We start from the raw sequence: 25,893 nt of genomic DNA on the forward strand, positions 1-25,893 counted from the left end.
ATCATCGTTCGCGGGGAATAATCTGAATTCCAGATCCCCATCACTAACGGAGTTCAGCAGGTTATCTGCACCTGTAAGCGACAAAAGCTGGTCCTTTCAGTGTAGCGTGCATGCAGCCCCGGACATGTACTTGAATGCTAGACCTGTTATTGCTCGATCTCACGTGCCACAGCCTCGCGTATCCCTCTAGTAAGCTTGACGCGTACCGCGGGGCCATGCCGGAGTCTCGGTCGTTAACGGAATAAAGCTGAGAAATCGCTAGCACAACTACAAACGGACATACCACACCACACACAGAATCGACAAAGCTTGCGATCTGTCCATCTTTTATGTAGCTTGTATGGTAGTGGTTTCCCGGGTGCAGTCCAATTAAGCCACAGGCTCCACTCCTGGTGGTGCCCTTTTGGACATTCCTTTAACCCCTTCCTGACATGAGACGTACTATCCCATCCACGGTACCCGGGCCCGTATGACCGGGGACGGGATAGTACGTCTACCGCGATCAGCGGCGCCCACGTGGTGAGCGCCGCTGATCGCGGCCGGGTGTCAGCTGATTATCACAGCTGACACCCGGCACAATGTGTCAGGGGCGGTCACGGACCGCCCCCGACACATTAACCCCTTGCACACCGCGATCAAACGCGATCGCGGTGTACCGGGAGTTAAAGGGAAGCATCGGCAGGGAGGGGGCTCCCTCCGTGCTTCCCTGAGCCCCCCACGGCAGCGCAATGTGCAGCGCTGCTGCGGGGGACTCCTATCCTCCAGGCCCCCGAATCCAAGATGGCGACGGGGGCCTTCGGGGGCCTGGGGAAGCTGGCTTCCTCAGTGCCTGCAAAGCGCAGGCATGAGGAAGCCTTGTGCACTGCCTGTGACAGATTGCTGATCTGTCACAGTGATCTGTGATGTGACAGATCAGCGATCTGTCACAGGACAGTGATGTCCCACCTGGGACTATGTAATAAAGTAAAAAAAAATTTAAAAAAAAGTGTAAAAATAAATTAAAAAAAATCGCCAAATAAATTAGTAAAAAAAAAAAAAAATATTCCCCAATAAATTCATTTTTTTAAAATAATAAAAAAAAAAAACAATAAATGTACACATATTAGGTATCGCCGCGTCCGTAACGACCTGCCCTATAAAACTGTCCCATTAGTTAACCCCTTTAGCGAACCCCTTAAAAAATAAAAATAAAAAACGAAGCAAAAAATAATGATTTATTATCATACCGCCAAACAAAAAGTGCAATAACGCGAGATCAAAAAGACGCATATAAATATCCATGGTACCGCTGAAAATGTCATCTTGTCCCGCAAAAAACAAGCCGCCACACAGCATCATCAGCAAAAAAATAAAAAAGTTATAACTCGCAGAATAAAGCGATGCAAAAATAATTATTTTTTATATAAAATAGTTTTCATTGCATAAAACCGACAAAAACATAAAAAAAGACCTAAATGAGGTATCGCTGTAACCGTACTGACCCGAAGAATAAAAGCGCTTTATCAATTTTACCGCACGCGGAACAGTGTAAACGCACCCCCCCCAAAAGAAATTCATGAAACGCTGGTTTTTGTTCATTCTGCGTCCCAAAAATCGGAATAAAAAGCGATCAAAAAATTTATGGTACCAATAAAAATGTCAACTCGTCCCGCAAAAAATAAGACCTCACATGACTCGGTGGGTCAAAATACGGAAAAATTATAGCTCTCAATATGTGGTGATGCAAAAACTATTTTTACAATAAAAAGCGTCTTTTAGCATGCGACAGCCGCCAAACATAAAAACCGCCATAAATAGTAAATCAAACCCCCCGTTATCACCCCTTTAGTTAGGGAAAAATAATAAAATAAAAAAAATGTATTTATTTCCATTTTTCCATTAGGGTTAGGGCTAGGGTTAGGGCTAGGGGTGTGTTGGGGTAGGGTTAGGTTAGGGTTAGGGCTAGGGTTAGGGTTAGGGCTAGGGTTAGGGTTAGGGCTAGGGCTAGGGCTAGGGTTAGGGCTAGGGTTAGGGCTAGGGTTAGGGGCGTGTTGGGGTTCGGGTTGGAGTTAGAATTGGGGGTTTCCACTGTTTGGGCACATCAGGGGCTCTCCAAATGCAACATGGCGTCTGATCTCAATTCCAGCCAATTCTGAGTTGAAAAAGTCAAATGGTGCTCCTTCCCTTCCAAGCTCTGCTATGCGCCCAAACAGTGTTTTACCCCCTCATGTAGGGTATCAGCCTACTCAGGACAAATTGCAAAACAATTTTTGGGGTCCAATTTCTCCTGTTACCCTTAGGAAAATAAAAAATTGGGGGCAAAAATATCATTTTTGTAGAAAAAAAATGATTTTTTTATTTTCACGTCCGAGTGTTATAAACTTCTGTGAAGCACTTGGGGGTTCAAAGTACTCACCACACATCTAGATAAGTTCTGTGGGGGGTCTAGTGTCCAAAATGGGGTCACTTGTGGGGAGTTTAGGTACATCAGGGGTTCTCCAAACGCACATGACAACCGCAGACCATTCCATCAAAGTCTGCGTTCCAAAACGTCACTGCTTCCCTTCCGAGCCCTGACGTGTGTCCATACAGTAGTTTTCTCCCACATATGGGGTGTCAGCGTACTCAGGACAAATTGGACAACAACTTTTGGGGTCCAATTTCTCCTGGTACCCTTGGGAAAATAAAAAAAATGGTGACTAAAAGATCATGTTTGTGGAAAAAATACGAATTTTTTATTTTCACGCCCGGGCGTTGTAAACTTCTGTGAAGCACTGGGGGGGTCAAAGTGCTCACCACACATCTAGATAAGTTCCTTGGGGGGTCTAGTTTACAAAATGGTGTCATTTGTGGGGGGTTTCCACTGTTTAGGTACATTAGGGGCTCTCCAAAGGCAACATGACACCCGCAGACCATTCCATCAAAGTCTGCATTCCAAAACGTCACTACTTCCCTTCCGAGCCCTGACGTGTGCCCATACAGTAGTTTTCTCCCACATATGGGGTAGCAGCGTACTCAGGACAAATTGGAAAACAACTTTTGGGGTCCAATTTCTCCTGGTACCCTTGGGAAAATAAAAAAAATGGTGACTAAAAGATCATGTTTGTGGAAAAAATACGAATTTTTTATTTTCACGCCCGGGCGTTGTAAACTTCTGTGAAGCACTGGGGGGGTCAAAGTGCTCACCACACATCTAGATAAGTTCCTTGGGGGGTCTAGTTTACAAAATGGTGTCATTTGTGGGGGGTTTCCACTGTTTAGGTACATTAGGGGCTCTCCAAAGGCAACATGACACCCGCAGACCATTCCATCAAAGTCTGCATTCCAAAACGTCACTACTTCCCTTCCGAGCCCTGACGTGTGCCCATACAGTAGTTTTCTCCCACATATGGGGTATCAGCGTACTCAGGACAAATTGGAAAACAACTTTTGGGGTCCAATTTCTCCTGGTACCCTTGGGAAAATAAAAAATTGGTGACTAAAAGATCATGTTTGTGGAAAAAATACGAATTTTTTATTTTCACGCCCGGGCGTTGTAAACTTCTGTGAAGCACTGGGGGGTTCAAAGTGCTCACCACACATCTAGATAAGTTCCTTGGGGGGTCTAGTTTACAAAATGGTGTCATTTGTGGGGGGTTTCCACTGTTTAGGTACATTAGGGGCTCTCCAAAGGCAACATGACACCCGCAGACCATTCCATCAAAGTCTGCATTCCAAAACGTCACTACTTCCCTTCCGAGCCCTGACGTGTGCCCATACAGTAGTTTTCTCCCACATATGGGGTAGCAGCGTACTCAGGACAAATTGGAAAACAACTTTTGGGGTCCAATTTCTCCTGGTACCCTTGGGAAAATAAAAAAAATGGTGACTAAAAGATCATGTTTGTGGAAAAAATACGAATTTTTTATTTTCACGCCCGGGCGTTGTAAACTTCTGTGAAGCACTGGGGGGGTCAAAGTGCTCACCACACATCTAGATAAGTTCCTTGGGGGGTCTAGTTTACAAAATGGTGTCATTTGTGGGGGGTTTCCACTGTTTAGGTACATTAGGGGCTCTCCAAAGGCAACATGACACCCGCAGACCATTCCATCAAAGTCTGCATTCCAAAACGTCACTACTTCCCTTCCGAGCCCTGACGTGTGCCCATACAGTAGTTTTCTCCCACATATGGGGTAGCAGCGTACTCAGGACAAATTGGAAAACAACTTTTGGGGTCCAATTTCTCCTGGTACCCTTGGGAAAATAAAAAAATGGTGACTAAAAGATCATGTTTGTGGAAAAAATACGAATTTTTTATTTTCACGCCCGGGCGTTGTAAACTTCTGTGAAGCACTGGGGGGGTCAAAGTGCTCACCACACATCTAGATAAGTTCCTTGGGGGGTCTAGTTTACAAAATGGTGTCATTTGTGGGGGGTTTCCACTGTTTAGGTACATTAGGGGCTCTCCAAAGGCAATATCACACCCGCAGACCATTCCATCAAAGTCTGCATTCCAAAACGTCACTACTTCCCTTCCGAGCCCCGACGTGTGCCCATACAGTAGTTTTCTCCCACATATGGGGTATCAGCATACTCAGGACAAATTGGACAACAACTTTTGGGGTCCAATTTCTCCTGGTACCCTTGGGAAAATAAAAAAATGGTGACTAAAAGATCATGTTTGTGGAAAAAATACGAATTTTTTATTTTCACGCCCGGGCGTTGTAAACTTCTGTGAAGCACTGGGGGGGTCAAAGTGCTCACCACACATCTAGATAAGTTCCTTAGGGGGTCTAGTTTCCAAAATGGTGTCATTTGTGGGGGGTTCCACTGTTTTGGTACATCAGGAGTTTTCCAAACGCGACATGGTGTCCGATCTCAATTCCAGCCAAAAACGTCAAATGGCGCTGCTTCCCTTCCGAGCTCTGCCATGCCCCCAAATAGTGGTTTACCCCCACATGTGGGGTATCAGCGTACTCAGGACAAATTGCACAATAACTTTTAGGGTCCTGTTACCCTTGGAAAAATAAGAATTGAGGGTGAAAAGATCATTTTTGTGGAAAAAATATGATTTTTTAATTGTATGGCTTTATGTTATAAACTTCTGTGAAGCCCATGGGGGTTCAAAGTTCTCACCACACATCTAGATAAGTTCCTTAGGGTGTCTAGTTTCCAAAATGGTGTCATTTGTGGGGGGTTTCCACTGTTTTGGTACATCAGGGGTTTTCCAAACGCGACATGGTGTCCGATCTCAATTCCAGCCAAAAACGTCAAATGGCGCTGCTTCCCTTCCGAGCTCTGCCATGCGCCCAAATAGTGGTTTACCCCCACATGTGGGGTATCAGCGTACTCAGGACAAATTGCACAATAACTTTTAGGGTCCTGTTACCCTTGGAAAAATAAGAATTGAGGGTGAAAAGATCATTTTTGTTTAAAAAATATGATTTTTTAATTGTATGGCTTTATGTTATAAACTTCTGTGAAGCCCATGGGGGTTCAAAGTTCTCACCACACATCTAGATAAGTTCCTTAGGGGGTCTAGTTTCCAAAATGGTGTCATTTGTGGGGGGTTTCCACTGTTTTGGTACATCAGGGGTTTTCCAAACGCGACATGGTGTCCGATCTCAATTCCAGCCAAAAACGTCAAATGGCGCTGCTTCCCTTCCGAGCTCTGCCATGCGCCCAAATAGTGGTTTACCCCCACATGTGGGGTATCAGCGTACTCAGGACAAATTGCACAATAACTTTTAGGGTCCTGTTACCCTTGGGAAAATAAAAATTGGGGTGAAAAGATCATTTTTGTGGAAAAAATATGATTTTTTAATTGTACCGCTGTACGTTATAAACTTCTGTAAAGCCCTTGTGGGTTCAAAGTTCTCACCACATATCTAGATAAGTTCCTTGGGGGGTCTAGTTTCCAAAATGGGGTCACTTGTAGGGGGTTTCCACTGTTTAGGTACATCAGGGACTCTCCAAACGTGACATGGCGTCCAATCTGAATTCCAGCCAATTTTGCATTGAAAAAGTCAAACGGCGCTCCTTCCATTCTGAGCTCTGCCATGCGCCGAAACAGTCGTTCCCCCCCACATATCAGGTATCTGCGTACTCAGGACAAATTGCACAATAACTTTTGCAGTTCAATTTCTCCTGTTACCCTTGGTAAAATAAAAAAAATTGAACCTGAAGTATTTTTTTTATGAAAAAAAGTTAGATGTTCATTTTTTTTTAAATATTCAAAAAAATTCCTGTGACGCACCTAAAGGGTTAATAAACTTCTTGAATGTGGTTTTGAGCACCTTAAGGGGTGCAGTTTTTAGAATGGTGTCACTTTTGTGTATTTTCTATCATATAGACCCCTCAAAGTGGCTTCAAATGTGATGTGGTCCTAAAAATAAAATGGTGTTGTAAAAATGAGAAATCGCTGGTCAACTTTTAACCCTTATAACTTCCTAACAAAAAAAAATTTTGGTTCCAAAATTGTGCTGATGTAAAGTAAACATGTGGGAAATGTTAGTTATCAAGTTTTTTGTGTGCCTTATCTCTGTAATTTAAGGGCATAAAAATTCAAAGTTGGAAAATTGCGAAATTTTCAAAATTTTCGCCAAATTTCCGTTTTTCTCACAAATAAACGCAAGTTATTTGAATGAAATTTTACCACTAACATGAAGTACAATATGTCACGAGAAAACAATGTCAGAATCACCGGGATCCATGGAAGCGTTCGAGAGTTATGACCTCATAAAGGTACAGTGGTCAGAATTGTAAAAATTGGCCCGGTCATGAACGTGCAAACCACCCTTGGGGGTGAAGGGGTTAAGGTTCAGCGTTGCAATCATACTGTCCCCGGAAACCAAAAACTTTGCCTTCAGGGATGCTGTTTGGAGGTTCGTGGGAATAACGCCGACCGATCAGCAGTCGGCATATGAGTCTTCCTCCCAGGGCTGTGGGGTACTCGGTACCGGGCCGGAGTCAGTGGGATGTGTCACAGCAGCGGTGACCCGGACGGTGGCCCTGGGCGCCCATGTAAATGGCGTGGTATACTGGTAAAGAGTTTATATAGATAGTTTGACGCCACCTGTGGTGTTCGGCAACATCGATGTTAGGCCGACGCTGCATGCAGATCCTCTGGGACTGATGGTGTTGAGCAGCAAAGATGGTGAAGCTCCCCACAGGTGGAGCTGGAGTCCCAGGGAAGATGTAGTGATGGGGGAAAGGCACAGGCGGTGTAGGTGCTGGTACCCAGATGTAGCGGTGCTGGAATAACTGTAGGACACCAGAGCGTGCAGTTCCAAAGCTTTACTCACAGTCTGCAGGTTACACAGATGCCTGCCTCCGTGCTGTGTCCTCCGGGTGAGGACCTCTGCCAACCTCCGGGACCAGAATGGAAAGCTCCCTTCCAACACTCCACCAACATGTACCTTCCTGAACGTCTCCTTTCTAGCGCTTGTGGGGGAAGCACTCACAGGACCGTGGTTCACTGAAATGCCTCCTGTCTAACAGATGTTCCTCAGACTTTACTTGTATGGCAGACAGCTGTAGCCTTTTCCTTCTGCCTCGCACACGTCGATGCTGGGGCCTCCGAGCCTTAGTTGGGTACAGAGCATTTATAGCTGCTACTTCCCCCGGTTTCTGCTGCAGGAACGTCAGTGTCCCTACAAACTCGGAGACCGGAATCCGGACCATGCGCTCCAGCTAGGAGTGAGCCTTAACTCTGCTCATCCTCCAGCTCTCTATATAGTGGGGGTATCTCAAACCAATATCAGATCAATAGATGTAGCAAATTGGTATAATATTTAAAATATAAAATATAACCTTTAATTGATTCCTTTAAAAACATATATTAAACACAGAGATACAAAACGAATATAACCATGTGCCAAAGTGCAATTGTGCAGTGCTCTATTAAAAACAAACCGTGTTGTACTTTCCAGGTATCATATGGCCCAGGACAATGCCGTATTGTTATATGTCCAGGTGTCCCCTCATACCTAGAATCTAAGACCATATGACCCTTAAGTATTTGTAGTTATGTATAGACCAGGCCTTTATGTCGTAAATAATATTGTTACTTTTATAGACATATACAGTGGGGCAAAAAAGTATTTAGTCAGTCAGCAATAGTGCAAGTTCCACCACTTAAAAAGATGAGAGGCGTCTGTAATTTACATCATAGGTAGACCTCAACTATGGGAGACAAACTGAGAAAAAAAAATCCAGAAAATCACATTGTCTGTTTTTTTTTCATTTTATTTGCATATTATGGTGGAAAATAAGTATTTGGTCAGAAACAAGCAATCAAGATTTCTGGCTCTCACAGACCTGTAACTTCTTCTTTAAGAGTCTCCTCTTTCCTCCACTCATTACCTGTAGTAATGGCACCTGTTTAAACTTGTTATCAGTATAAAAAGACACCTGTGCACACCCTCAAACAGTCTGACTCCAAACTCCACTATGGTGAAGACCAAAGAGCTGTCAAAGGACACCAGAAACAAAATTGTAGCCCTGCACCAGGCTGGGAAGACTGAATCTGCAATAGCCAACCAGCTTGGAGTGAAGAAATCAACTGTTGGAGCAATAATTAGAAAATGGAAGACATACAAGACCACTGATAATCTCCCTCGATCTGGTGCTCCACGCAAAATCCCACCCCGTGGGGTCAGAATGATCCCAAGAACGGTGAGCAAAAATCCCAGAACCACGCGGGGGGACCTAGTGAATGAATTGCAGAGAGCTGGGACCAATGTAACAAGGCCTACCATAAGTAACACACTACGCCACCATGGACTCAGATCCTGCAGTGCCAGACGTGTCCCACTGCTTAAGCCTGTACATGTCCGGGCCCGTCTGAAGTTTGCTAGAGAGCATTTGGATGATCCAGAGGAGTTTTGGGAGAATGTCCTATGGTCTGATGAAACCAAACTGGAACTGTTTGGTAGAAACACAACTTGTCGTGTTTGGAGGAAAAAGAATACTGAGTTGCATCCATCAAACACCATACCTACTGTAAAGCATGGTGGTGGAAACATCATGCTTTGGGGCTGTTTCTCTGCAAAGGGGCCAGGACGACTGATCCGGGTACATGAAAGAATGAATGGGGCCATGTATCGTGAGATTTTGAGTGCAAACCTCCTTCCATCAGCAAGGGCATTGAAGATGAAACGTGGCTGGGTCTTTCAACATGACAAAGATCCAAAGCACACCGCCAGGGCAACGAAGGAGTGGCTTCGTAAGAAGCATTTCAAGGTCCTGGAGTGGCCTAGCCAGTCTCCAGATCTCAACCATATAGAAAACCTTTGGAGGGAGTTGAAAGTCCGTGTTGCCAAGCGAAAAGCCAAAAACATCACTGCTCTAGAGGAGATCTGCATGGAGGAATGGGCCAACATACCAACAACAGTGTGTGGCAACCTTGTGAAGACTTACAGAAAACGTTTGACCTCTGTCATTGCCAACAAAGGATATATCACAAAGTATTGAGATGAAATTTTGTTTCTGACCAAATACTTATTTTCCACCATAATATGCAAATAAAATGAAAAAAAAACAGACAATGTGATTTACAGACGCCTCTCATCTTTTTAAGTGGTGGAACTTACACTATTGCTGACTGACTAAATACTTTTTCGCCCCACTGTACATCCGGCCCATATACATTAGCTCAACATATATACAGCGTCGGTTAAATGCATCAGGATATATAACACCTCATATAAGCATAGTGTAACCATTTCATAATACCACTATAGATACTGAGACCGCTGTACTTATCTTTAACGCTTCTGTAAAAAACAGATGACCGGGTAGGGTCCGTCTAGAAAGCCCAAAATCATGACCCGATCTCCGCGCTTGTCACCCAACGCGTTTCATCATCATTGGGTGACAAGTACAACACGGTTTGTTTTTAATAGAGCACTGCACAATTGCACTTTGGCACATGGTTATATTCATCCTCCAGCTCCCCTTCTCACGTCCACACACTTCCCCTTCCCTGCACAGAGTGCCCAAACTTACCTCCTCCCGACCACAGAGAGCAGCTCCTCAGCAGTCAGGTTCAGAGGTCTCCCTGCTGGCCTGGAGTGGGAAATGTGTTGTGTGTTGGTTTCACTGCTAGAGAGATCCTTCATTGCTCCCAAGCTTGACAACACACTCCCTAGGAGGAAGGCAATGCCACAGTGGCGACTGTACTCTTGGGGATGCCACAAGTGCACTGAGGCCCAGCCACTGCTGGATGATGCTGCTGGTACATTGACCCAGACCACTACATTCCCCTCGCACTCTACACAGCCAGAATCTGACCCAGAGGAAACTCAGGTTCCCCTTCCCGCATACTATACCACCTTACACGGTGACAAAGAGGAAGGTGCAGATGAAAGTGCAGGTTCCTTGAGCAGGTGGGGGGGCATACTCATGGGTGATGGCACTGGCACAGGGCACTGCATAGTACGCAAAAGTGTCTCTGCCGGTGGGAGGGCCTAAACAGCCAAGTGCAGTGAGATGAAAGATGGGGACGACAAGGAGTTCAGAGTAGTGCAGGGATTCCCTAGCAAGGAGACTTATGTAATTGTTTTCAATGTTGGGACAGCAATTTTTGGGGAGCACTATACTCTGGTGAATGATATATGGGGCCCACCATACACTGGAGCATTCCAAAGGTGGACATCAGACACTGGAGCAGCATTTACAGGGCCCATTATACACTAGAGCAGTAGAAATGGGGCCCATTATATATGGAGCATTATTTGGGCCCATAAGACAGTGGAGCTTCATCCATTGGGACCAACATATACTGTAGCATTATGTGGAGCTCATCATATACGGTTTGAAACATTATATGGGAATAATGATTGCGTATGGAGAAATATATGGGCCTCATTACTCTGTATAGCGCACTAAGCGCTGGCCATAATACTGTATGGAGTTATATACTGTCCGTTTTTGGAGGTATTGGAGAATTTAAAATGGATATCAGTCATGAGATGTAGGAAGTGAAGTATTTTTCATTGTACTATACTGCTATTTCTCTGCCGTATCGGAGCATCATGAGTTGTGGTATGTGTTAAAGGGGCGCTCTTTGGCCCTGGGCCCACGAAAGCCTGGAGCCAGCCCTCCCCCCCCACAACTGTAGCCAAATAACCCCCATTTTTCAGTGCGTAACTAGTATTATGAAGTTAATTAAGGTTGACAAGCTTCAGTAACAAGAATTTATGCTTTTGGCATTCAAATGGGCACTGTTGGTGTGTTTCCTGTCCTCCTCTCACTGCCGACTTTAATTCTCCATTGACTTACATTGGGTTTCGTGTTTTGGGACGACCCCGACTTTTCCCTATAGTCGGCCGATTTTGCTCGACCCGACTTTTGGAAAAGTCGGGTTTCATGAAACGAAACTCGACCCTAAAAAACCAAAAGTCGCTCAACACTACCTGCAATCCTTGGAGTTGGCAGAACACGTACAGCGCCACTCTCAAGATCTGTACCCGGCTCCACAACATTTACCCAATGGGCAGTGATGTAAAGGTATCGTCCCTGTCCATGGTTACTGGTCCACGCATCGGTGGTCAGGTGGACCTTGCTACTGACGGCGTTTAGTAGCGCATGTTTAATTTTTCCCTCCACATGCTTTTTCCGGGCAGGGACGGCTTGCCTGCTGAAATAAAAGCGGCTGGGCACATTGTTTATGGGACTGCCAATGCCATGAAGTTACGGAAGGTGTCAGTCTCCACCAGCCTGAATGAGAGCATTTCAAGGGCCAGTAGTTTTGCAATGCCAGCATTCAGAGCCTGTGCTCGGGGATGGTTTGCCGAGTATGGCTGCCTTTTCTCCCATGCCTGTGCTACCGATGGCTGTAGAGTGGCCTGGGAGTGTGAGGATGACAGGGAACGTGGTGCTGTGGGTGTAATTACACTGGGTCTCTGTACAACAGTGCCAGAGGTTCTGCCATGGTGATCCTGTGAGGAAGCCGAACCAGCTGTGTGTGAGCTGGAGGAAGAGGCTACAACACGAGCCGAAGAGGTGGTAGGTGGTGCTATAGGTTGGCCTACGTCTTCAGTGTGTCTTTGTAACTCCACCACGTGCTTGGTCCGCACATGTTTCCACATATTTGTGGTATTGAGGTTGCTGACACTTTTCCCTCTTTTGACTTTCTGATTACACAGCTTGCATTTGACAAAGCAAATGTCATCTGCAACTGTGTCAAAAAAGGACCACGCACTGCAAGTTCTGGGAGCACCAGTTTTGGAAGAAGAATGCTCCTAATGGGTGCCGAAGTGGAGGCTACAGGCAACCAAGTCTGCCCCCTCCCTCTCCCTCCTGTCTTGGCCGTTCGGGGAATCTCTTCCTCAGAGCTGCTCCCACCACCTTCCTGATCCTCACACCATGATGGGTCAAGGACCTCATCATCTACACTACCCTCTTCAAACACCTGCTTCTCCTGGGTAGTCTTGCCAGCACAGTACGCACCAGAAAGTGGCACCTGAGTCTCATCATCAGATGCGTACTGAGGTGTGCTGACCATAGGCACTGGCCCACCCGCCTCTTCAGATTCAGAGAGACAAAGCTGTTGCACATGACTGCATACTCCCTCTTCTTCACATTCTAGAATGCTACTTGGCTGGCCCCCTCTTTCCAAGCCAAGAGATTCAGAGAACAGAAGTAGAGAATGAGATGGCTCCCGTCCAGGGCTCTCTGACTGCCTGGGCAATTTGTCAGGTGGTGAAGAGACAGATGGTTGCTCTTCAGTGCTCTCGACCTGAGAGGATGTGGAAGTAATTGAAGTCGATGTATTAGCTGCCATCCATCCGACAACGGCTTCAATTTGTTCCTCCCGCAGCAGTGGGGTACTGTGAGCTAATACAAAGCTGCGCATAAAGGACTGTTCCCTATTAAAACTGGGGGATGCTGACTCACTGGTGCCCGCAGCAGGCACAGAATCCCCACGTCCTCTCCCTGCTGAAACTCCACGACCTCATGCCTTACTCCCTGCCTTCTTCATCTTGGTAGACTGATAAAGATAGGCAGAAAAGTACTAAGGGCTTAGTGTGCTTATTCCTGAACAGCTGCTAACAGGTATAAGAAACACTAATTTTATAAAGTGTGTGGACTACACTTTAATATGAGCTAATGTGGCCTACACAACTGAAAAGTGGAGTGTTTGGTGAACTTTATTTATGTGTTTTTTTTAAAAAAAAAACAAAAAGGATGTGACAAACTTCACAGTATCACAAACTTTTTGGAGCTACTACAATGCAGGAAGGTAACCTACAATGCAATAGATGAGGCTCCAAAAAATAGGCTAATACTAATCTGGCAGCGGCTGCAGGGCACAAGCTCCTCTATCTACTCCTATATAGTGTTTGCAACCAACCAATGTAGATGGATACGAATGAAAGCACACTAATATGAGAAATTCAGGAAAAATAAGCAGCACTACAGCAAAAAAGGACAATGTATGAGGCAGTGACGCACGCTGAGCGGACTACAACCAGAGGTGGCTGGAGAACACACTACAGCGGGAGCTGCACTGACACACAGAGACCTCACAGACAACCGTGAACAGTGCAGAGAACTGTGCACTAGCACTGAAAGGCTGCAGAAAGTCTCCGCTATCTACTCCTATATAGTGTTTGCAACCAATGTAGATATATACGGATGGATACACACTAATAGGAGAAATCAGTAAAAATGAGCAGCAATTAAACAAAAATATGTATGAGGCAGTGACGCACGCTGAGCGGCCTACAACCAGAGGTGGCTGCAGAACACACTACAGCGTGAGCTGCACTCACACACACAGACCTTGCAGACAGCTGTGAACAGCGCTGCAAGGCAAAAGAAAGCTTAACACAGGGGTTGCTAAAGTTGCCTGGGTAAAGCACAATATAGCAAATCGCTATCTCTAACTGTCCCTCAGAGTCAGAAAAGCAGCGTCCTGTCCCTAACTGAATTCACAGCAGAGTGAACCCAAAATGGCGACGGCGGCTTTTATAGTGCATCATGACATCATTTCAGCAGCCAATCACAGCCATGCCATTAGTTAACATGCCTACATGCCTAACAGGATGTGCCCACACTTCTTAGGATTCCTCATTGCCTGAATCAAATCAAACTGGCTCATTGCATTATGGGAACTTCCGATTCCGGTGTTCGATATGCTAAAAGTATCGGAACTCAGTATCGGAATTCCGATACCGCGAATATCGGCCGATACCTGATATTTGCAGTATCAGAATGCTCAACACTAGTCAGCAGTTTTTTTTTTGCTATATAATCTGAGAGTACAATAATGTATTGACAAAGATCCTGATTCCACTGATGCGTCACACTGATGTGTGTGCTGTAGTTTCAATAAAATCAGTGTTTTATCAGAAGGAGATTATCACTGCAGGACTAGGTGTCTCTTGCCAGACAGTCCAGCTAATCTGTATAACCCCGCCCCCAACACTGATTGGCAGCTTGTGTACAAAAGCAGCTGCCAATCAGGAGTGTGGGCATGGTTATACACTGATCAGCATTCTGTCACTGCTACATCTACAGCAGAGAAAAGAGGGATTTCATCAAAACTACACCAAGCAGTCCAGAAAGTTAAATATCACTGGAATCAGGGTCTCTATCCGTACTGAATGATACTATTAGATTACATAGCAAAAACCTGTTGACAGATTCCCTTTATGCTTGTCATCAATATAAAAATCTGAAGTTTTGGATTTGTTAAGGGGGGCTAGGTTGGAGTTGTGCTCCTGGTATTTGGCACCATAGGATGTGAGAGAAAGCTTCTCTTCAGTGGAAAAAAAGTACATTGATAAGTCATAACATATTTAAATATCATTGATAAATGAAATTAAAAACATTGATTATCTTAAAGCAATGGCATCCATCAAGTGGAGGACTATAACAGTCAGTTCTTGAAGTTGATGTATCTGAAAAAGCGGGCAAACGTAAGAACGTGAGCAACTTAGAACACCAAATTCCGACAAATCCTGCCACACTGTAAATATTGATGCTTATATAGCACCTTCACATTCCATAACATTTTACAGACATTTTCATCACTGTCCCCACTGGGGCTCATGATCTCAATTTCTTGTCTTTGGATTGTGGGAGGAAACGAGAGCACTCAAAGGAAACCTAGGCAAACTCCTTTCAGATGTTGTCCTTGGTGGGATTTCTATCCAGAAGCCCAAAATACTAGTCATACCCAGGCTTGGACTGGCCCAAAGGAGAACAGGAGAATCCTCTGGTGGGCCACCACTCTCTTATATGAGTAGTACTTGGCACTCTAGTCCGAACCTTATACCTCAGGAATAGCTTGAAGAACATGATAAATAGTTCAATGCACTGACTTGGCCTCCATATTCCTTAGATCTCAATATGATCAAGCATCTGTGGGGGGGGGGTACTGGAAAAAATCTAATTCATAGAGTTCACAACTTTTTCACTTCCAACTGTTACTTTGGCAAAATCCTTAAAGGGAACCTGTCATGTAAAATAACACTATTAACCTGCAGAAACGGTTTTAATCTGCAGGTTAATGGCGTTCTTTCATTGTGCGGTGTCCACACTGAGAGCCCTGAGAAAATTAACTTTACTCCTCCCGGCAGGCTTGCTCTTATAGTCAATGTCATTAGTTGTTTTTAGTTTAGTTTAGTATCTTTTTTGAGGCAATAAACATTGATTCTTTATAGGTGATCCCTATCTTTGGCATACTTCTTTTCTATGTTTCTCTTTAGATTATTTATGATATGTGTGGTGACACAAGGGTCAGTGGGTGCTCTTGTCCACTGTCTGTAGAAAGACCACATGGACCTGGGCTCATCCAACTGAACGCCCACACTCCTTCCCCATGTGGGCATAATACTACTCAGGCAATACAGGGTGAGAGTAAAACAGTGTAGCAATACTTTATTGAACCCCCAACAGACAGTAACAATAATACAGTCTCAACAAGTGCACAATATGATGCAAATTACAGAGTCTCACCCTTCCGCTGGCTTGCCCGGGACATTTGTGACTTCAGTGTTTCCAGGGTCAACTACCCAAACCAGTGGCACCCCGCTTTGTTCGGGCACCCACAGAGAGGGGGTTGCAGCAAGATTAGGAAGCTGATAGTCCATTGAGGTACGTGGCCAGGTGACCTAATTGTCCCAAACTGGCTGCTCCAAACATCTCCATGGGGCCAGGTGACCTAATTGTCCCTACCTGGCTTTTCCAAATGTCCTCATTGGGCAAGGTGACCTGACTGCCCCAACCTGGCTTCTCCAAAAGTCTCCATGGGTTCAGTGATGGTCAATGGATCAGATCTGTATTCCTCCAGTTAGGGCCTTGGTCCCTTAAGCAACGTCCTGTAGAGTCAAATCTGTATTCCTCTGGTTAGAGCCATGGTGTCTTGGCTACTGTCATGTGGAGTCTTAAATCTGTATTCCGCTGGTTGGAGCCATGGTTCCCTCGCTGCTGGCCTTTATAGTCTCTCTGAAGAGGGATAGAGGTCCCTTTTTATACCTACATCTGTCATTCAGGCCATCATCCATAGATCAGGGGGAAGATAGGATGAGGTCAACTGTCATTGTTCGAATACTCAATCAATCTGCATAGTTTGTCCTCAATGTTTTCAGGTCAATAAGTTGCATGGACTGATACAATGGGTAATCAACATGTTAGCAAACATTGACTTTTCAATGACCATGGGTCCCTGTCTTCCAAGAATAGCACCACAATAAGCAGCAACAAACATAAATTAAAAAGTCATCTTTCAGGCTCATATGTGCAATGGCTTATGTCTCTTGACCTACTGGAAAATACATCTGGTATAATTAAGAATAAATGCTGTGTTGTCACAGTGTGCTCTAGATTGATTCCTTTGATAAGGTGCTGCTCTCTTGTCTTTTTTGGTTTCTTCCAGTCATACTGGCACAGTTTTGGTCACCACTCAGTGTATAGTGAAAATTGTCTGTCATCGCTCCCATGGCATTGACTGACAGCAGGTTCAGCATTAGAGCCGACTGTCAGTCAATGCCAGGGGCATGACACTGCACAGAGCTGCCGTACAGAACGTTGACTGAAATCGTGACGGTGCCACCACTGTTACTGAAAAAGCGAACCTGCTGGGGTTAATAAATTAATTTCTTTCTGGCAGCGGGGCTCTCAGTGAAGGCACTGCTAGGTGTCAGAATGCTATTACCCTGCAGATTAACACCATATCTTCAGGTTAATAATGTTCCTTTTACATGAAAGACTCCCTTTAAACTATTTTCAAGCAATCAAAGTCCAGGAATTCCTCTTGTCTTTTCTTTGAATATAGTGTATGGATCTTGCTGAGCAGCAGATAAAAGGAACTTATAAAGGGGCACAAACTGGGAATTGAAACAGCATTGCAGCTCAGTGTTTGAAATAGAAAGAAAAATAAGGATATTAAGTATATAAGGAACACATAGCTTTGCAATGTTTGGAAAATAATTAAATAATATAGAGTGGAGTTACTCTTCAACAGGACACCCTTCCTCCCCATCATAGATAATTGCCAATAGTTAAAAAAACAGGAACAGATCAGTTGGTCTTTGGGCTTTCTATTGAAGAAAGAGAATATCTTTACAATTTTTATCATCTCAAGTCTTAAGATTTTCGGACAATTATTCTATTCTGTATAAAGATGTTCATTTAATTAAAAACATAAATAAAATACAATAAGTAAAGGACATTTTCTGTCCTAATCTGACTCCTATTGCATAAAAAAAAATCGTGCTACTCTCTTCACTTTGAAATTTGGTCTTTTGTGTAGGGAAGGCAGAAAATAATTAAAAATAAACACAAATATTCAACTATTTAAGGTGAACTGAAAATCTGAAGAAAGTGATATTTTCCGCCACGGCTCTATCACTCACGTTATGGGTCTGAAGACCTTTGCTTTTTAGATAACTGCTCTCTTATCTTTCTAATTTACCCTATTCCCTTGTTCGCTTTTGTACTTATTTTGGACTGATCTGATAACATATAATGGAAAACATGCTCATGTCGGTCCACACGGCCTTGTTGCATATTTCAAATGCTTAGAACAACAATTTTCAGTCACTTTCATTAAAGCTAATTTAAGAAGAAAAAAAAAACAACTAAAAACCTACATTAAACACAAACAGTTTTCCCGCAAATAAAATGCAGTATGTACTTAGCAGAGTCCTGTATGTTATTTTTGATAAACTACCTCATATAAATGCAAATTTTGACTTTCTGCCAGAACCAGGTGGGACACGGAAAATATTTCTATTAAACAAATAACTGTGGGAATGAAAACTTCAAGCTGCAATATTACGTTACGAGAGTGATTCTGGCCGGCTTTGATGTATGTTTTTTACTTCGACCTTCAGTTTAACAAATTGAAAGTCAACAGTTGACATAAAAATCTAGAATATAAAATATTATCTGAAATTCTTCCATCTGTGATATCAGCTTTGTTGTATGACTTTATATTGTGAAGTTACGTAACAAAGAAAAATATACTGTACGTTTTTTCTATTTTTTTTGTCTTCGATAAATCTCCTAACATTCCTTATTACGCCCTGAGGTCCGTCAAAACCCCAAAGCATAATAAACATAATAAAAAATAAAAAAAAAGTTATACTTATGTCATGACTTAACTCCCGTCCCCTCCGATCCCCATTGTTAACTGTCCGGTCCTCGTTGCATCCTCTGAAATTCTCCACTCGTACTAAAATTTCCAAGACTTCTGGACCTGATGAAGCCCAGGAGGGTTCAAGCTCATGTAAGGGTTAAGGTATCATAATGTCCTGATGCGCGCCGTGACCTTGCACATCCATGTGCAGAACAATCTCAGGTCTCATCAGAGTCAAAAGTCTAGGCTCAGTGTGAGAGGCACGAAGATTTCAGAGCTCGCAGCGTGGATCAGAACATACAGTGATGACATGATGTTTGACGGTGAGGAGCCAAGGGGTTGGATAGGTGAGCGGTGAGTATAAGGATTTATTTTTAATTTTTTCAACCTTTAGATGGCGCATTATGGTTTAGAAATATGGCAGGCAGTGTACTTTATATTGCGGAAACAAATTACAAAAAAATGCAAATTTTTGTAAACTTCTAGTAGAATTAATTTCAAATCGATTATATTTACTCATCTCTAGAGAGGAGGAACTTTTCTTGTTTGATAATTCAATCTGGAATGATTTATCACAACCTCCTTCTCTGTGCCGTCCTACACTGAGGAAAAAGGTAACAAAGTTTTTCACTTTTGACTTTCAGGCTCCATATCTCAAATTCATTACTATTTCCAATGTGAGACCACCATCATTTTACAGACAATGCTCTTGGCTATCTCATACATAAATTTAACTTGCAACTTTTTAGCATATGATTAGTTATGCAGATTCTCGTCATGTCACTGCATTGTTACTGTTTTGCTCCTGATGGTGGAAAAATCTTTTTCTTCCTGTATACTACAAATTATAATTTGTTCTCACATTCCCTAATAGCTCAGTGAGTTATTAGGTTGTTTCCAAAGCGAAAGGTCACTGGTTCGAATTGAACATGAAGATTTCCCAAGAAAAGAGAAACAGCATCAATCCAGCACATCGATCTTGGTGGCCAGGAAAATTGCCAAACTGCATCATGTTAGCGCCATGACAGGTGGAAGAATACAAAATGAAGTCCATCCATTCATTCAGAAGCCAAAAAGTGGACGTCCAGGTCAAATAGTGGTGTCAACAAGTTGGCTCATCACAAGGTCTATCAGTTCTGGCACGACAAACACGACGCTGTAGGTACTCATATGCTTAGTAATAGTGAGATCCCAGATGTCCATGCAAGCACCGTGTGACGCACGTTATACAAGTCTGGAGTGGTGGCTTTAAAAAAGGAGAAGACACAACTACAATATTGTCATAAAAAGCGTCAGCTCGAGTTTGCAAAAAAGAACAAAAGCTGGAAAGTAGAAGATGGGACATTTGGAGCATTGTGATGAAAGTCAATAAACTAGGCTCTGATGGGTGCAACAGTATCTGGAAAAACAATGTAATAAGGGACTAACAGATTGAGAAACTGAAGTAACTATGAAGTTATGATATGAGGATGTTTCACAGCCAAAAGCATTCGATACTTGACTAGGAACAATGGTGATCTCAATATTAAGCTATATGTGAGTATCCTACGAGACAAATTACTTTGTACACTTGAGTACGATGGGTATGAAAAAGATGGAGTAATGTTCGACAAGAAGCATACGTCGAGATTGGGGAAGAAATGGTTAATTGACAATGAAATAAAGGTGCTGGATTGGTCCCCATAGGCACAAGACCTCAACCCAGTCCAACACTTGTGGGTAGATTTGAAGAAAAAGCTGTATACTTCTATAATTACCCAAGTGAGGTGACCAGTATGCACCAACTTTGGGAATGTGCGGATCAGATTTCGGTCCAGACAAGCTTGAATCTGATCGAGAGCATTCCCAGAAGGATTCAGACAGTGCTGAAAGCCAAAGGTGGATTTACAAAAAAAATGATTAAAATTAAAATTTAGATTTTTAGGAGCAAAACAGTAACAATGCATTGACATGACAAAAAACTGCATAACCAATCATATGCTAAATAGCTGCAAGTCAAAGTTATATATGAACTAGCCAAGATGATTGTCTATATAATGAACATAGTCACATGTTCGAAGCCATAGTGGATGGTGAGATCTGGAGCCTGAAAGTTGCTATCCTTTTCCTCGTCAGTATATTTGCTCTTCCAATACACCCCCAACTATGGTTTCTGGTTGCATATTTCCCCTTCCTACTTTTCCGCCTCACCTCTCTATCAATCCCTTCACTTGCTATCCCAACTAGTCAGTTTCTTCCCAACCTTCTAAAACCCACTTCTTCAGAAAAAAACATACACCCTGCAAGAACCCTGCTGCCACTGTTTTGCCATATGAACAGGTAGTGTCAGACTGAAGAACATTGGTCTCCCTGGAGGATCTGAGGGCCCACTTTTCGCCCCCCACTCAAGAGCCCAATAGCAACTGCAAGGTTTGCACTATGAACTCTCCTGAAGGAGAAGCCAGGGCCCACCGGAGGATTCTCCGGTTCTCTGGTGGGCCAGTCCAACCCTGGGTAGTACCCTCATCTACTGCCTGATTCTATCTTCTCTTCCTAACCACTCTGTCACTCCCTACTTCATGTTTATTCAACTTTTTCTTTTTTCAGTATGTATGTTTTGTAACATGTATTGATTATTATGTTGTGCACTGAAACCCACTTTGCATCTTTTTCATACATACCTCACTTACAGGAATTCAAGCGATAAATAATAATACTAATAATAGTAAGAAGAGGAAGCATATAGAGCCCTTACACAATGGGAATTCCAGATTTGCTACATCTGTACATACTCAATAAACGTCTTCCAAGTTGTAGGAAAGCAGAATGATTTCCCTGCTTATACAATGTGTCTTCTTAGAAATTATAGCAAACTCATTCGTCATGCATTCAATGTGTCAGGTACCAGAATATTATGGGGGGAAAAAACAACCCATAAATATCTGCAGAGAAATAACAATTAAAGTAAAGTTATGCAGCCTGTTTGTGTCGGCTGTATTTTGATCATGTAAGTGCTGCTATTTAAATGTAAATGACTTGTCTGCATTCTGTAATGACACCCAATTCTAAGCAATTTCACTTACATGTACACAAACGCAATCTCCGCGCTTTACATGCTCGTCGGACTCGGCGGCGGAATTATATCTCTACTAAACAGAGACAGCAGAGAGAGAACCGTATGGAAAACACATGACAACAGCAATTTTACAATTAAAGGGTAATTCCCAACGTTAAAAATTTTATGTGAATTTATAGGGTTTCAACCACTGAGACCTCTTTGGAGTGGAGCGGTGGCCATACTTGTGCACCGCTGCTCTATTCATTCTCTATGGGGCTATCAGATGGGATTGATTGGAGCTCCTGCTGGTCGGACTCCCACCCATCCTCGAGTTATAATCATCTATTCTTTGAATTAATTATAATATTTCATGTAAAGAACCAACTGCTGAACCAACCTGCTGCATGACACGTTTACCCCGAAACTTCAAAATTTGTCATTATGATTATTACCCCCTCCAAAAAAATCCTACAAGGTAGTGCCCCTAAAACAATAATACACAGTATTTGTGTCCCTTTTTTGCTCATACAAAGTAATAGTGCCCACTTTTGTATCCTGTAGATAGTAATTATGACATCTGTGTGCCCAATATACAAGTACAATAGTCCACTGTGGTCCCAAGAAAGTAATAAAGGACCATGAGTACAGACTAGAAGGTAAAAGTGCCCTCTTTTTGTACCCAGACAGTAATAATTTCTCCTGTATATTCCCTTAGCATTACTGTGGGGAGGAGGACCCCCATATAGTGATTGGGATGGAAACAAGGGGGCCGCCATCAGGGTTCCTGAAGGAATCACACCAGGGGGATGACAAAGGGAGAGACCCGACTAAGGGTGTCAAGGCAACAGGGGGCGGGGCTAGGATAAAAGGAGCAGGGGGCGCGCTTAGGTGTCAGTTGACAGAGAGCGGGACAACAGGCAGGAAGCCGTGTGAGACAGAGAGGATCGAGGGAGTGGACGGTGTATTCTGGAGACAGGGGTCTGTGAAAGGAAAGCTGCGAACTCACCAACAAGTGACACGTGAGGGACTTTCACCGGCGGCCGCTCCCCTCATACGGTCGCATACAGCCGCCCCCGCTGTTTCCCTCCCTGCTGTGACTAGCCCGCGACCTCCAGTGACCGCTGCGACTACAGACCGTTCCGTTACAGCGGTCAGGACACTACCCCCCTGTCTTCTCCCCCAGTTGCCGCCCTGTCATCACCGGACCCTGGGGACGTGATCCCGCTACAGGCGGCCGTAGAGGCCCCCGTCCGGTTTGCTCAGGGACCCTGAGCAGAGGTTGGTGGACGGTTATATTTTGAGACTGCATCATAACCCCGCGGTGAGATGAGAGCCGCAAGGAGACGCCTGTTGCACCCATCGGCACAGTTTCTTCAGGGCCTGTTGTGCCCCACCATCATCGTTTCTTCAGGGCATGTTGCGCCCCACCATCATCGTTTCTTCAGGGCCTGTTGCGCCCCACCGTAACAGTTTCTTCAGGGCCTGTTGCGCCCCACCATCATCGTTTCTTCAGGGCCTGTTGCGCCCCACCGTCATTGTTTCTTCAGGGCCTGTTGCGCCCCACCATCATCGTTTCTTCAGGGCCTGTAGTGCCCCACCGTCATCGTTTCTTCCAGGCCTGTTGCGCCCCACCGTCATTGTTTCTTCAGGGCCTGTTGCGCCCCACCGGCATCGTTTCTTCAGGGCCTGTTGCGCCCCACCAACATCGTTTCTTCAAGGGTCTGTCGAGCCCAGCTCCATCCCGGAATATCGAGGCGTCAAGGCAGCCGCATCAGCGACCTCTATGCGGCCACGCCTGTGATCCTGACAGACGCCTGGACGGATAAGTTTATTATAAGAGATAAGGACCCCCCAGTTTGGTCATACGTGGCCTATAGCACCCAGGCCAACCGGGTTAGTCGCATTACCCACAAGAAAGTGTTGTTAGGTTTGTTGAGTCCCTGCGTGGACTGGTTGCTGTTAATACTTTTTTGGTTGCTCAATATAGCTCCAGCAGCTACAGTTTATAAAAGTTATTTCCACAAACCACACTCAGTCTCGTGTCTCGTCACTGCATCCTGTGAACCTGCTCTGACCCTACACTTGGCATAGTCGGCAGGATGCAGTCTCAGAGCACGGACAGTGGTAGCCCAGATCAGGGCAGGGCTGTAAATTCTACAGCTAATGAGGGTCCCCGTACCAGCATTTCATTGGGGGCCATGCTGAACAACCTGCCCAGATTTTCCGGCTCCAATACCATGTTATGGAGCTGGACAGAGCGGATGCGGGGGCTTTTTCGGATGCACCCAATGACCCCTGACTTGGAAGCCGAAGTGGCACTCATGGCCCTAGACGGGGAGGTGTGTAGGTCAGTGATGTTGAAACCTCCGGGGCATCGTAACACTTTTGAAAAAGTGTTACAGATAGTGGAACAGACCCACGGGGATCCCACTAATGTGGGAGAGTTAAGGACCCGTCTCTTTAGTCGGATGCAGGCAGAAGGGGAGACAATCACTCAGTACATGAATGTCCTCCAAGAATTACATACGGCTATTGAAAGAAAAGACGGGGTAGGGGTAGGACCTGTTGACATTACCCTACATGACCTACTGGTGACTGGACTGCGAGATCCACTAATAAAGCAGGCATTACGGGAGCAGATCAGAATGAACCCCCAAATAGACTTTTCAGAAGTGGGAAGTCAGGCACGGGTTCGAGAGCAAGAACAGGGGATGGCGGTCCCCATGGGGATGGTCCGAGGTGAGGAGGCCTCCTCGAACGCAGTGTAGGAACCTCAGTGGGTGGAGGAGTTGGAGCGATAATTGAAAAATATTAAGGGCGAGTTGGCCGAAATAAAGAGAAGAACCGAAACTGGGACTGGATGACCTAGCTCTAACCCCGGCCCCTGGGGGTCACACTCCCCGCGGGGTGGTCAATCTATGCCGGCCCAGTGTTGAGTGTGGAGAACCAGGTCACTTCACCCGAGAGTGTCCGCGGCGTGGGAGATACCCACCCCAGCGGCCATTAAACTAAAGGGCTCCGGGCTGGGGGGACGCCGCTCGGAGCCGAAAACTACAACTAGGGGTGGTGGAAGTCCCAAAGATTTGGTAGCAAAATGTCCGGTGGTTTGGGCAGAAGTGGAGGGCCGGGCGGTCCGGTGCCTGGTGGACACGGGGTCACAAGTAACCACTATGCCCGTAACGTATTTTCAACAGAACTTCCTGGAAGCAGCAAGACCTCAGTGGGGGCCCATGATCAGACTAGCAGCTGCCAACCAACTGCCGGTCCTAGTTGCCGGGGTGGTGTGGATGCAAGTCACGCTGTACGGTAAATCCCTTGGTCGCAGAGGGGTGGTACTAACTCAAGGAGAAGCTGATAAGCAACACCCCGTCACCCTAGGCATGAACGTTCTACGAGAGTTCGGCAACCTACTGCTCAATGACCCTACACAGAGGATTCTGAAGCAATTGGGTTCTCGCACAGCTCAGGGACAGGTATTTCAGCAGCTGGTGCAGGGAGCACGGGTACATCAGGACCATCAGAAAGGCGAGACTCTGGGTAAGATCATCACGCCAGCGACTCCCCTGCTTGTGTTACCACCTGGACAGACGGTGGTGACCCTGCCAATTCGATCCCCGATACCTTTGGAGGGCGTGGAGGTGCAGGTGGAGCCGTGTCACTCAGAGCGCTTACCTCCTGGCATACTGGTGGCTCATTCCCTGGCTACGGTGCAAAAAGGAACCTTCCTGGTACGGTGCGTTAACCTTGAAGACTGACCAATAGTATAACGTGGCACAGCTGTGTTGGTGCACAAAAGAAGGTTCCCACACCAGTATAGAATAATCAAAAAATTTTTGGCACTCAACTTGTTGCAAAGATGAAGAATTTTTATTTGCAGTCAAAAATATAGACATTTCGGCTGTATCAACTAGCCTTCATCAGTACACAAGACTGCTCCTATCTCTATAATTTTCTGGACATTATATTGTATGACCAATAGTAAATTAGGTGCTATTGGAGGTGATACCATCCACCATGTAAGAACTGGTATATAAACCTGTAGATTTCAAAGAGAAGGGGTAGTAGAGAAATATTCCAAACGAGATCATATACAGGATTATTAGATCTGTGACTTTGAAAAGCTCCAAAGGTTGCACCAACCAGAAGTTGGCATAAACATCCTATGGCTATACCTGAAGGGAATTGTCCCAAAGGGGATTACTTGTGGGATTGTTAAATCCTGTGACTCATAGAAAACCCCAATTTCGCGGTGACCTGTCACACCAGTGGTGGATGCCGTGTTTACACAGGTCCTGCTGCCACCCAC

Source organism: Dendrobates tinctorius, unplaced genomic scaffold (assembly GCF_039654945.1).
Source record: "Dendrobates tinctorius isolate UK_male_01 unplaced genomic scaffold, ASM3965494v1 ptg000143l, whole genome shotgun sequence".
Classification (NCBI taxonomy): domain Eukaryota; kingdom Metazoa; phylum Chordata; class Amphibia; order Anura; family Dendrobatidae; genus Dendrobates; species Dendrobates tinctorius.